Source organism: Triticum urartu, chromosome 2 (assembly GCF_003073215.2).
Source record: "Triticum urartu cultivar G1812 chromosome 2, Tu2.1, whole genome shotgun sequence".
Lineage (NCBI taxonomy): Eukaryota > Viridiplantae > Streptophyta > Magnoliopsida > Poales > Poaceae > Triticum > Triticum urartu.
In genome coordinates this window covers 5,277,561-5,292,224 of record NC_053023.1, presented here as the reverse complement: position 1 = coordinate 5,292,224, position 14,664 = coordinate 5,277,561, and the positions used below count along the sequence as shown (strand labels likewise).

General features: G+C 46.0%; 1 long non-coding RNA gene across 1 annotated transcript; it reads right to left on the bottom strand.

Moving 5' to 3' along the window:
- Positions 1 to 13,389: 13,389 nt before the first annotated feature.
- On the bottom strand, positions 13,390 to 14,219 carry LOC125540572. The gene is made up of 2 exons (XR_007297343.1): positions 13,787 to 14,219; positions 13,390 to 13,684 (listed from the first exon to the last, which is right to left on the bottom strand). It is a non-coding gene; the product is annotated as an uncharacterized LOC125540572 (long non-coding RNA).
- Positions 14,220 to 14,664: the final 445 nt, after the last annotated feature.

The window sequence follows — 14,664 nt, the reverse complement described above, 5'->3', positions numbered from 1 at the left end:
AGTAATCAGAAACCAACCATGACAAGAAGACACAAGTTCAATAAAGAAGTCAATAAAGATTCAGCATGGGGGACAAAAACTCTAAATGTTTACAGTCTCCTATTTTTTTTTTTTGAAAGGCAGACTCCTAATTGTAGAGCTTCAGATGGTAGCATGTGCGGCAGCTGACACGGAGAAGAAAAAATCAGTTAAAGTAAAGAATAGACAACAAGAAAAGAAACAATTTTTTGTACCACCACACTACTCAGTGTAATTTTAAGCTCGCTTGTCTGGCTACAAGAAAACAAACCTCACTAATTCTGTAATTTTAACATCAAAATTAAAGGTGTTAGAAAAACAGGAATCAACATCTCACGACCAAACAAAAGGAATCTACCTGAGGCTGGCATGATGAAAGGAAGCTAACTTGTAGCAACGCCAAAAAGTTACAAACAATTCAGAATTTCAGATTTCAGAGGCAATCACAGTAGGTTACTGCAATTCAAAACTAGCATAGCCACTAGCCATATGCGACCTTCACATCAGTGTCCCTGAGGTTGGCGTGCAGGCTGCACGCACTTGACGGACACTGAGAGTCACGGTCTATGTGACCACGTGGACGCCCAAGGCAGCGGAGCAGTGCACCGATTCGGAACGGCGCGGCCGAGGCGCCCATCGGCGCCTGCGACGCCCTGCACCCGAGCTCCGCCGCGAGCGCCGATCCTACCCTGCTCGCACGCTTTGCAAAAACAAGCACCGTCAGACCGAAGGGGATAGGGGCGGAGTTGCAGCTGCAGGACTTACCATCGCGGAGAGCCTCACAGCGGAGGAGAGGAAGGGGTTTCCGTATCCTTCAATGGCGACGGCTGGGAACTGGGTTATAAACGGACGACCGGCCCAAGCTTCCGCCAGTTCGTATCACTGGTGATGCCAAAAGCTGATGGGACCAGGCACCCATACCTTGTCGCATTGCACAGAAGCATCTCGTCCACCCATACCTTATCTCATCGTTCAAAGGCATCGTCGCTTCCTTTTCCCCTCGTCCCTCTACCCCGCAGGGAATCCGCCATTAATCCCCCACAGAACGAGCTTTTCTGTCTCGCTCTCTCCTCTCCTGCGGCAGTCCGCCATGGATTTCAAGGAGGGCGAGCTCGGTCTGCGGCAGTCCACCATCAAGCACATCGAGGGGAGCTCGCGGCCACGGCGCGCTACGTTCGATGACGGCCAGATGCTGGGACCAACCGTGAGGTGTGCTACAACCACGGGGTTGAAGATGCTAGAACCAGTTTGTTTTTCGCTGCAATCAGCCCCAATATTTGCTACCACCGCCTTCAGATTTTGCTGAAACTAGCTCAGCTTTTTGCTACCATGGATTTGTTTTTGCTGGAACTAGCACTTGTTTTTGCTACTACTATCTAGGTTTTGCTGAAACCAGCCCCAATTTTTGCTACCATTGGCTTTGGATTTTTTTTTGTCTAAAAGGACCCCCTGCCGAACGCTATTGCCAAAAAGGACTATCTGCAGATAAAAATGTCAAAAAGGACCCCCTAACTAGTGGTGGCAGGCGCGGCAGGCGACACGTGGCACCTGCCGCCACGCCAGGAGGCGGCGGGCCCTGCCGCCACCGCAGGAGGCGACCGCGCGGGGCACAACGGCCTTCGTACAGTGGAGCAGTTGGGACGAAACGGGCCAGGAGTTGTGGGCCCGGCCGCCACAAGGTGAGGCGGCCTCTGTCGCCGCTGTCGCTCTCAGGCCGACAGGTCATGCTGCTCGCGGGCCCAGCGTGTGGGCCAGGCCGCCACTGCAGCAGGCGGCGTCCCTGTTCGGACAGCGCTGATTCCCAACGGCGCGGATTTTCATGGGCGCTGATTCCGGTGCTGAAGGCGCAGATTTTTCACGGGCGCTGATTCCACAGTTCCTTGTTTTGCTTTCTGCCACAAGTTTCGATGATCTGAATCAGATTCCCGCCTAAACTTTGTAGTACTGATTGCTACGTAGACGACACTGATTAAAGTGATGTGTGATTCTCCCTTTCGTCTATTGCTCCAGCCGAAGCGACAGCACTCAAGCGTGCTGATTTGAACGCGTGTTTTCCTGCCGCACTCGAGAGCGTTGTTGTTGTTGCTGCTGTGTGTGATGAGACACCGCGATGCTGGAATCCGATGCCGCGGTAGGTGAGTTCTGGCTCGTTCTGCCGACAATACAATGGTCCTCTTCTTTATAAACGTACATCCGCAGCTCCGTGCGCATACACTCCCTCTCTCGCATATCTCTGGTTGCCTTCTCTGCCTCTGCTCTCTCTAAGTGGTTGTTTGGATACCAATTATTAGAGGTGAGATTTTAGAAAACCAGTTTTGGGAGAATTTTTAGGAAAACCAGTTTTAATTAGTTTTTCGGTTAAGGTGAGTGTATACTAATCCTTGTTTGGATGGGAAACGATATGCAAAACATAATTCTGTAGTTCAGTGGCACACACCAGTGCGTCCAACTCTCACGTCGCTCGGATCGATCCATGGTGTTAGGACCTTATTCGTCTCGGAGCCGGCCTATGATCAAGCGTCCTTGTGTACGTGCATCAGAACCCCGCCGTGAGTCGACGCAGCGCCGGAGCAGTTGGGACACGGCGGCCATGAGCTCCTCGGCTGTCTTCTAGGTGCCCACGGCGCCTCCCGCGCCAATGCGTTGGGCTGGTGATGGTCCGCTGTTCTCCGTGGCGCGAATCTCGTCGCCAACGGCCTCCGTGTAGAGCCCGCAGACCCAGCAGCCCAGGAAGGATGTACGTACTACGGCGCACACTCTGCCGTAAAGCTGCACCACCACCACCACTTTCACCTGGCCGCCAGTCCGCCACCACTGCCATGCTCGCACCCCTGTCGAGTCTTGACGGATTGATAATAGAATGGACGACGCCTCTGCCGCGCGTCGGCTACTAGCCTACTACTCCTCCTGGCCGGGAGATCACCAGAACGGCACGTCAACGTCCGGTCCGGAGCGACGGCGAACTCGTTGATGGCGCGGTCATGGATCTCTTGCACATGCATGGAGATTATTTGGCGGCGCTACGCGTTTAACTTCTCTCCTTCGATGGCTATACAGAAAATCAGTTTATACAAAAACGTCGATTAGTCGTTTTTCTATAAACCAGGTTTTTGGGCTTTTGGAAAACTCAGTTTTATATATCCAAGGTTTGATTAGATAATCCAAACAAGGTTTTTGGTAGTTATACCAGAAATCGAATCTAACGAAAACCAGTTCCTTATAATCTAGCTATCCAAACAACCCCTAAGTGTAGAAGAATACACAGACAAAGAAAAACTTGGTAGCCACTTTCACTCGTGATTTTGGCCGATTTAGAATGGATTTCGAAGATGATGAAGTTGAAGAAAAGATAGATTATGGTAAGATCTATCCATTTTTGTTGGTTTCGTTCGCATGCATGATGTTTTCTTTCTGTTTGATTAGTTCCTAAGTGTGTATTCTCTGTTGTTTTAGGCATAATTTTAGCACTTGGAGGAGTCATTTGGAGTCATTTAGAGCTTCAGGAGTACGATTTGCCTAGCGAACTGAAGTAGAAGTTGAAGATCAAGGTATGAGCTTTGCAATAAATTGATTTTTTTGTGCATGCAAGGTGGTAATTAGTTAGTCTTTTAGCTCATCATTAGCTATGCAATGTTAGTGATTAGAGGTTAGAAATAATTTCAGACGACAGATGTAGCATTTATAATATATTTTTTAGAAGTGTAGGTTGAAGATGTTGTATCAATGTTAGGTGCGTCCATTAGTATTGACATGCAAGAAATCTTAATACGGTAATTAAGAAACACTTGTACTGTAATTGTTCATTGCATGTGGTATGTTATTTCATGTGGTATGTTTATTAATAAGTCTATAGTTAGGAGGCTGTAGGTCTACTTTGTTATGTCGTAATAATCTAAATTTTATATGTTACGATAATGTGCTAATGTACTTGATGATGTATGTAATTAGGTAAAATAATTCATCTTAGTAGCAAACAAGGAGGAGATGACGTGATTGAAGAAATTGTGTTTCCATCTTCGCTGTCCCTTTTGAGGTGATGACCACATACATGCAAGTGCTATTTTCATACTTTTGATAGCAGAAAGAAAAATCCGTGTGTAATATTGATGTTCATATGATAATAGGTTGACTCTGTTCATATAGTACTGGTGACGGATATTTATTCGAACTATTTGGACTCTTAATTGCATTCGCAAGCACATCCATATTGGAGCTAAGGTATAAAATGACACCGTAATGTTGTTAATATTTTCTATATTGATGTATTGTTGTGAATAATGTGCATGCCCCTGCAAATATTATTATTTGTAAATAAATGATTGTTATCGTATGATATGAAAAAAAATTATGAAGCCGGAAGAAATTAAATGTTTTACTCATATGATATTAAAATTTTATTATCGTACTATTATGTTTAGTGGTTGTTTGGATAGCGAGTAATTACCCACGGTTTTGTCATAACCTGTTGTAAGAAAATTAGCTTTTACTAATAGTTGTTTTTTCGAAAACTCGGTTTTTGCATGTTACGAGAACCAGTTTAGGATATTTTAGGGGTAGTTAGAGAAAAGCAAACAGAGTTTTAGTTTGTGACGCTAGTAGACGAGTTTGAGAAAAATTAGATCTCTAAATACCCGTTAACCAAACAACCCCGGAAAGTCTAAGCAAATGATTTTAGAAACAAACCGAATATTTGTAACGAAAATACGATTATTATTTTAGTCGTATGATATGTAAATGTTGCCATCGTACTACTACTAAATGTTCTGTTACTAATTGTTTGCAATGTAAACATGTATGTTGGTTAGGTACAATGGAAAATTTAGTAGTGTACTATGGGAACGTCTTACGCGACCGTCCATTGGGGGTGGATGTGTCCTTGTGCGAGTCGACTACAGTTGTAGTGAGAGACATGGTCAACGTGGGTTACGCGGCAGTTAGAAGGTGCATCCGAGCGGTGTTTGGCCCAGGGATGCAGGGGGGAAAATGACAATGGAGGCCTTCGTCGTTGACGGAGGAAATGATGGGACAGTTGCCCGTTGGGGTTTGCGGCCGGTCACAGGTGATCGGTCGTGGGGGTCGTACATGAGGTTTGCAAGCAATCCCAATAACTCAATGTATGGTCAGCCGATGGTGTATGTGGAGTTCATTTCAGTCACTGATGTTGCCGGATGCAGTAGCAGGGATGGTGAGGTCTAGTTGGCCATCACATCAGCCCCTAGCGTCGACCCATCGGAACCGACGGGCGGCCAGCCTGTGTATGACACAGGATATTGGTCTGCGGCCGTTGACATGAGCGAACACGTGGAGGGATTGCCGGAGGCGCTAGATGATGATTATCATTCTTCTGCGTCTTCGGAGTCAAGCGAAGAAGAAGGTGTTCCTCCTCATAGGGCGGTCGCGGCGACACTGCAACCTGGGTTTTTGCAGGATATGAGCATCACCAACGAATTTCACTCTGCTTCTGGCCTAGGAGCGGGGAGCCTGGAGGTTGGGCAAGTTTTCCCAGACAAGAAGTCTGCTTACCAGGCAATGGGTAGCTATGCAATCGGCATCCACCGTCAACATAGAGTGAAGCAGTCTGATAAAAAAGAGTTGAAGGTCATATGCATCCACACCGCGAAAGGTTGCTGCGGAAGAGTTCTCGCTAGACTGAAGCCTGGGGTATGTCAGTCATGGCATATCACAAAAATAGTGGAGCATACCTATGAGCAAACTCGGACTCTTTCAGATCACTGCAATGTGACAACAAAATATGTGGCACAGACGATGGAAACAATTGTGCAGGGAAGTCTCAACATTAGTGTTAGGGCTCTGCAAAAAGATGCAGGGGATCTAATTGGATTCCCTGTTAGCTACAGCAAGGCTAGGCGTGCAAAGGAAAATATATTCAAGAACTTGTATGGTACCTATGAGGAGGCATATTCTTATGCCCCTAGAATGCTTCATCAAATAGCAAGTGCTAATAGGGATACTCAAGTTTGGCGGAGAGAACGTCCAAACCCAATGAACCCGGGTGAGCTAATCCTAGACCGCTTATTCTGGGCATTCGCCCAGACTATACAAGCCTTCAGGCACTGTCGCCCGGTATTATCTGTTGATGGTACCTTTCTCACTGGAAAGTACAAGGGCACACTATTGGTGGCGATTGCAGCGGATGCAAATAATCAGCTTCTTCCTATTGCATATGCATTGGTCGAGAGCGAGAACAAAGATAGCTGGTTGTGGTTCCTGAGCTGCGTGAAGATTGGTGTCGTGAAAGAGCGTAAAGGTGTTTGCATCATCTCTGATCGCAACACTGGATTATTAAGCGCTCTTGAAATAATTAAGGCGTTGGAAGAAGAGTGGGGCTGGCCCGATCTAGAGGGAAGGTGGTGCATGAGGCATTTGGCAGCAAACTTTTACTCCAAATTCAAAAACAAGGATTGGTTCAAGTTATTCAAGAGGATGTGCATGCAAAAAACTGAAGCCAAAATGAATGTGATCTGGGCAGGTATCAATGGTGAGATCGACCGTGCGGCCTTGCCGCAGAGAGAAGACCGGAGGGGTCGTAGGACGCCCATAAATTTGAGCCAGTGGATCCGCGAGAATTGCCCTCATTTGGACAAGTGGGCGCAGGCTCACGACACCGGGGCTCAGTATGGAATAATGACCAGCAACATGTCAGAGGTGTACAATGGTGTTCTTAAAGGGGTGCGAGCACTGCCTATCACAGCCCTAATTGAAGAAACTTGGAACCGGACCCTGTCATACTTTGCAGACAGGGTCACCGTCGCCAAAGCACAAGTTGAATTGAACAAGCCATGGTCCGAGAAGATGCAAAGACATCTGGACGAGAAAGCAAAGAAGTCCCAAAGTCATGGCTGCAGGAAAGTGGACGCACTTAGGAATAAGTGGGAGGTCAATGTGCGAGCTAAGTACGTTAAGGGTCACCACAGAGGATCAAAAAAGCAAGCTGTCACCCTTGGCTCAACCTCCTGTGAGTGCGCTTGTAACAGGCCCAAGCTTGAGGGCTACCCTTGCAGTCATGTGCTCCGGGCGGCTGCTGATCAAAAAATTAGCGTCGAGCCATACATATCGCCGTACTTCAACATGTACAATCTGTACAACACTTGGAACGGTGAGTTCTGGGCTTGGGGCATTGATATGAACTACAAAATGTTTTGGCCAGATGGGCCGAAATGGGTTCCGAACGCCGACTTGATGAGAACCGGAAAGGGACGACGTCAGTCTAGGCGTCATCGCAATGACATGGACCATAGCCAGATGGGAGAACCAAGGCGATGCCGCGTTTGCAGGTGTCCTGAACATTCACGTAGAGACTGCCCGTATCGAGCCAACAACAACGCATGATGTTGATATATATGTACTCGCCATGTCTATTTATATTTCTACTCGTTATGTGTACTTATATTAAATTTAAATTGAATCTCTTTGTATTATTGTACTCCTGATGTTAACTTCAGATAATTAATGTAAATCGTATCTCTTTGAATTTTGAAGTTAATTTTGATTTGCATTTGTATTTCTGTCTTCCTTGTAATTTATATTTGTATGTTTGTGTGCAGGTTATGGGTAATCACTTGTAACTTTTTTAGGTCCATCATTTCATAATCATTTGAACTAAATAACATCCAAATATTGTTCAGCTTCAAAATTGCAACGAAGTAGGGCAGATGGCTACGGATAGCATGCCGGCCCAGGGCCCATCTCTCAAGACATTCCAGAAACGTTTTCAACAATACGTGGCAAAGAAGTTCAGATGCGGTAGAGGCGACGACGTTGTCACTGGAGCATACAACATGCCGGTAGCGAGGTCAGCCAGACCGAGTGCGGTGCCGTCGTCCAGACCGAGCGAGGCGCGTACGAGCCATGGACAGTGCGGGGAGGGTCCGAGTACTAGAACGACATTGCCACGACATGACTCATCTCTGCCACTGCATCGCTCTTCTTCGATGCAGCTTCGTCAGGGGCAGACATCTCAGGATCATGGCACGGGCTTGGATTCGATGCCCGGGCAGTTTCTTTCCCCTAACCCATATGCGTACACAGGATATGATGCATACACCCAAGGTGAGGGATCTCAGCCGTATCTCTCCACGCGAGGGATCCCCATGCCCGAGGAGACTCGTGTACCAGATTTAAACCAACACCACGTACAATGGCCAGACAGTATAGGAGAGGGATCTGATCAGGTAGTCATGTTTACATTTCAATGCATTTACAATGATATCATATATTATCCTCTAACAGTTTGTTTACAATGTTTCTATGTGCAGGACATACCTGATGTTAATTGGGGCGATGAGAACACCCAACGTGGCGTCAACACAGGCCTCTGGGGAGCATCACATGATCATGCGTCAACACAGGCCTCCGGGGAGCATCACATGATCATGGCGACACGGTTACCTCATTAGTTACAGAGTTCTTCGGAGGGGACGTTATTGGCCCATCTGTTATTCCCGCGGAGTCACAACCATACGCCTATAATTATGCTTCAGGTTCGCAACAAGGATTCGCGACTCCACCACCTACGCAGGACTTGCAGACACATGAAGCCGAATTGGAGTACGGTCGTGGTCTTCGTGTAACTCGGCCACCTAATCGCTTGTCGCCTTCCGGTCGTAAGGAAAGGCCAGGTGGTCGTCGTAAAGTAGGGTGATTCATCTATCCACGTGCGCGACCCATTATATCTACATATGTCTGTATCAGACTTTTCGATTTAAACATCTATGTATGCTGAAATAAAAATGCACCAGTCAGGAACAATTTTTCCCGCCTATATCTCCCGCCATACTATTCCGCTCCACTCTTTTGCTTATGTTAGGCCGAACTGATTTTTTTTTTAATTTTGGCTGATGAATACTGTGCAACCATTGCCCATCTTAGACATTGAAAAAATATATTTTCAGGCAACGCTTTCCCCTCAATATTTTCCCGCCAACGCTTTCCCTCCATATGTTCCCGCTACCCGTTTCCCGCCAACCCCTTTCCGCCATATCTTCCTGCCACCCGTTTCCTGCCAACCCCTTCCTGCCATATGTTCCCGCCAACCCTTTCCCGCCATACCGCAGTCGTTCTTTCCCGCCATTTTCTCCTCTCTACCTATAAAACCCCCTTCAGACGAAGGTGGATAAGCATTCGAGTGTAGTATAGGCGAGATGTCCCATTATTCTTTCGATCGTAGTTTTCACCCTGGGATGAGCAGCACTCTTCTGAGGCTAGCTACCGATTTCAGGATGGACAATAGGATAGTTCCATGGGACGAACTCACCGATAGTGACACCATAATGAATGAGTTGGCTCACCAATTACGTAGGTTTGGGTGGCCTGAAAGGACCTATGAGGAGGTACGCAAAGAACTTCTTAGGTTGAATGCAAGGTGGAAGAAGGTAGTGAAGATGAAGAGTGAAACTTTTAGAAGGATTGCAGAAAAGCATCCATTTTTATGGACTGAGGAGAGCGAGGACGAAGATGATATCTTCATGCCGCCGCTTCCGGGTTCTGCATCGTCAAAGGGCAAGAGTTCTGCATCGTCCAAGGGCAAGAGTACTGCATCCTCGAAGGGCAAGAGTTCTTCATCGTCCAACGGTAAGAGTTCTGCATCCTCGAAGGGCAAGATTTCTGCATCGACGGAGGATAACGATGATGCCTTCATGTAGTTTTTAAGTTGTATTCCAGTTGTACCGTTTAATTCAGATGTACTTGCATTATTAGTTTGTACTCTCTTATTGTAAGGCATTATGTTCTATCTTAATTTCATTTTGTAGTTGTTGCACGATGTTCGATAATTAGTGGGGGGAAGAAAATGCCACTACTTTATTCTAAAACTATATTTTTTCCATCACGACAAGGTACAACTGAAAATAAGATACAACACAACAAGGTACAACTGAAAATAAGATACATCATAGAATTTAAATAAAGCTACATTTAACTACTGAAATAAAGCTACATTAAACTGCAGAAATAAAGATATAAATGATTGCGAAATTTAAAATACTACCACAGGAATCTACTGAGTCCAACGTGGATATTTTCCTTTTCCATCGCCAGCTTCTTCTGCTGCCTTGGCCTGACGAGCCCTTTCTTTCTTTCTCTCCCTCTCCGCCTCACGAGCCTCCTTTCGTTGTCGTTCCTGCTCCTCCATGCGACGAGCCTCTTCCCTGTTTTTCTTTCCTAAATCCTGAAAAAACCGGTGTTGCTCCGCATAGTATTCTTTTAACTCTCTCTCTTGCTCTGCTTTCTCCTCAGCTTCCGCCTTCTCGCGTCGCTCTTCCGCATAGAAACTATTCCACGCACAGCGACTTCTTTCACGAATCTCAGTCACTGCCCAAGCCGGCATCTCCGTGTCAATCCAACGATAGTATATGCACAGAGGCGGAGGAGACTACAACAAGAAACCAGAATGTTATTAAAGAATCTATCAAAATACCAACAATATCTATTTGTGATGGTTAAAGCATACCGGAGGCTTGTCGTACTCTGAAATAGCTATGGGTGGATCTTCCTCATAATTGGCGCACATGAAAAACTTCATGCCCAACCAATCTGAAAAATCCGTAACCTTCTTCACCTTGCAAAGATCGCCACACCAACACCGCGGGACTGCCACCCCCAGAGGCAAACTTGCATTCTTCATTTTCCTCGGCCTAATGCTTTGATCCGAGCAAGACAAACTCATACCAACTGAAAAAATGTGTTACACACTTTGCGCAGTGTCGATTTCGAGGATGGCTGGACGAGAGCCTCGGTGTCTCCTTTTATAAGCTCAGACGATAAATGATGGCGAGAAAATTAAGCGGGGAAATTTAGGATCCCTGTAGTGTTGGCACAACAGCTTCCCGCAGCATTGGATTCCCAATGCCATCGCATCCGCTGAGGCAAAAGAAGCAAAGCCAGGACTGATTCCCGGGCGAAAGAACCAAAAGCGTCCATATTCGCACGCGTCGGAGTCACCGCCGTCAGTGTCGCTGTCGCGCCTCGGAATCAGCGCCGTTTGCGCACTGTCGCGCGTGCAACAGCACAAGACATGCCGCCTCGGCTGGTGGCGGCGTGGCCCACCTGCTAGGCCCGCGCGCAGCAGGCCGTGTCGGCCCGGAAGCGACAGCGGCAGCGGCGGCCGCCTCACCCGGTGGCAGCCGGGCCCACCTGGCGCGACCCGTTCCGTCGCGGCACGCTGCACTGTGCAGAAGCCGTTGTGCCCCGAGCGGCCGCCTCCTGCGGTGGCGGCGGGGCCCGCCGCCTCATGGCGTGGCGGCAGGTGACACGTGTCGCCTGCCGCCACTTGTGAGGGGGTCTCTTTTGTCAATTTCGTACGCAGGGGGTCTCTTTTAGCAATTCCAGTGGGCAGAGGGTCTCTTTCGACAAAAAATCGCTTTGATTTTTGCTGGAACCAACAATCTTTTTTTTCTTACCATTATCTTTTTGTTTTGCTGGGAATCGACACCAATTTTGCTTTCACTGGCTTCGATTTTTGCTGGAGCCAAGAATTTTTTTGCTACATTCAGCATCTCTTTTTCTGGAGTCAACGATTTTTTTGCTACATCCAGCATGTCTTTTTCTGAAACCAGTCGACCGTCGGTGCGAGAGAGCTGCAACCAGGTTGGAAAAATGTTACAACCGGTGCATAGATTTGCTACGGGCGACATTTTTATTTGCTGGAACTGGTAGTTGAGCGTCGGCGCGACGGAGCTGCATCCAGCAACGTAATTTGGTACATCTAGCATCTATTTTTGTTGGAAGCAACACCGGCATCAGATGGCATCGGAGTTACTATCACGAGCAGCTCGGGATGCTGGAACCGGCGGCCGAGGTTGCCATGACCACGTCGCCGACGCTACAAACAACCACATGATGCTTGGGAGTTGGGATGGCGACGTCTCTGTACTGCATCGGACGCAGCAGGCCTGCTTGCGACGAGGACAACCTGTTGAAGGACGGGAGTGGATGGCCGGCGAGCACGGGCAGCCGGGGCGACGAGCGTGGATGCACCGTTGGCCAGCAAACATGGGCAGCTAAGGACGAGCACCGGCAGGCGGCAGTGGCCAGCACGAAGTCCGCCATGGATGGGAGTTGCCGGTCAACGCAGAGCCTGATGCGAAGCGGAAAAGATGATGCGGGAATTAACGGTTGGAGGGTAGCTAATCCTACGGCTGGGGGCCGACCGGCCAAAATTTCGGCCGGCGCGCGGCGCCTAATAGTCGCCAACGTAATATTACTTTCATACCGATGTAGTTTTACAGTGTGAAACTGGTGGGTAGAACGATGGCCTGGTTGGACGCAAGGGAAGGCTATGGCTCGATCGTTCGACCAAGGTATATAGTGTTGATATTCATCATCCAGGGTGGAGAATAAGTTACTCTTCACCCGAGTTAATCTTACAATCATTTCATAATTAAATTACGTTTGGAATTCAAATAGTTACATTTCTATTGATTCACTACGTAAAATTTGACATAAGAAAATAAAAATATAGGTCATAAGACAAGAAAATTTGCAGTTTATGTGTATTTTAGACTATGTTTTTATGTTTGTAATTTTACATAACATAAAATATTTTTTACGGCGAATATATATTTTCTTACGGTCTCTTTTTGCGTCGGAAATAAGACAAAACTTACGGAACGTAAAATTACGGTGCATTGATGGTAAAATAGAGGGGGGTGAAGAATAACTATTCCTCACCCAGGGTGACGAATAGCGCGACCTAGGGTAACTATTCCTCTTTTGTACTCCCACTCACAATGGATAAGGTTTAAAGATGTGGACGTGCTAATTAGTAAAAAAGACTAACAAATTTAGTTTGTATGCGTAGCTACTCCCTAAAAAGAAGGAACGGTGCATGCTAATCTATTTATCTAATCTGGTTGTTAGTTGTTTGACGGGTCTATACTACTCTGATCCTATTGTATTGAGTATTATACTTTTTTATTTCTGTAGATATGGGAGTATATGCTTCTGTCGTGAGATAGTATATACTCTATTTTTCTACAAGATAGTTTATACTACATTTTTTTAAGAAGTATATGCTTCTGTTTTATGAAAGTGCATATACCTGATCTTTTTTTAGGAAGTATATACTACATGTTGTGAGTAAGTGCGTGCAGCTTCATTTGTGAGGAAGTATATACTTAATATCTTATGGGAGAGTATGCAACACATCTTTTCTGAGGGAGTATAAAAAAAAAGTATATACTACATCATCTCTGAGGAAAAATATGTCTTCGTTATACAAGAGAGTATATATTGCAAAACTGTGATTGAGTATATATGTTATTTTTGTATCCGAGAGTATATACCACATTATTTATCAATTATATACTTTTTTTATCAAAGAGTATATACTGTGTTATTAAGAAAAAAAATTAGTATGGTAAGCTCGCATAAGAATTTATTCACCAAAAAAGAGTATATGTATACACGTAAGAAGAAGTATGCACATGTTTGATCACTGGTAACAAAAATGGCTTGTTTGCAAAAGTGCAAAGAAACCTGCTATAGTCGTTCCATTCATACAGTACATGATAAAGCATTCATGTATATGCATCAGCGGTGGCTATGTGAACACGTTCAAGTTTGCGTCACGACATGTGCTTGATTACAGGAGGTCAGACCGCCATCGGCCGCTGTCATCTTTGCGCTGCACCCTTGGCCATCGATGCTACTGCTCGGTAGATATAACATTCATCACTTCCACAGCTCACAAAAAATGGCAAAAGGAAACCGCTTGCAAAAATCATGTAGGATAGATACAAAAAACAATTACTTCAGGTCAACACCTAGAGGATGGTCGGTGACCAAGAACATCATGTGTACCGTGGCCTCCGCCCTCCGCCCTCCGCCACTTATCCACAAGAAATACTGTTTGTTGTTGGGGAGATGGAGAAGTTGTCGTCAGAATGAAAGCTGGACCCCAACTGATAACACATGAACGTACCTCTGGAATAAAATGGATCATGCTCCTTTTGTATTACATCGGATCCTCTTTTGTGTTTCTCAAAAGATCTACAGCAGATTGAATACTAATTCTCAGAAGACTGGATCCAATCAATGAGAGGATGAACAACTGCCAATGGAGGCTGCTGCCGAGCGAGCTCCTTCTCTTGGAGGGTGATGTAGTCCGCCGCAGTCGCTGTCATGCCAGCCGTTGCCGCTGTCGCCGCAGCCGTGCCAGCCGTCGCCGCTGCCGCCGCATGCCACAAATGAGATGACGGGATAGATGGATAAGGACTCAAATTGATAGGATGGTCCAACGATGCATATAAAAACACCTAGAAAATCAGAGCAATGAGTTTGGTCGTTTCGGCTGAATTTTTCCCACGTAATAAAGGAGACACACGCGCTATTCGTCACCCTGGTTGAGAAATAGTTATTCTTCACCCCCCCTCTATTTTACCATCAATGCACCGTAATTTTACATTCCGTAAGTTTTGTCTTATTTCTGACATAAAAAGAGACCGTAAGAAAATATATAATCGCCGTAAAAAATATTTTATGTTATGTAAAATTACAAATGTAAAAACATAGTCTAAAATACACACAAACTATAAATTTTCTTGTCTTATGACCTATATTTTTATTTTCTTATGTCAAATTTTACGTAGTGAATCAATAGGAATGTAACTATTTGAATTCTAAACATAA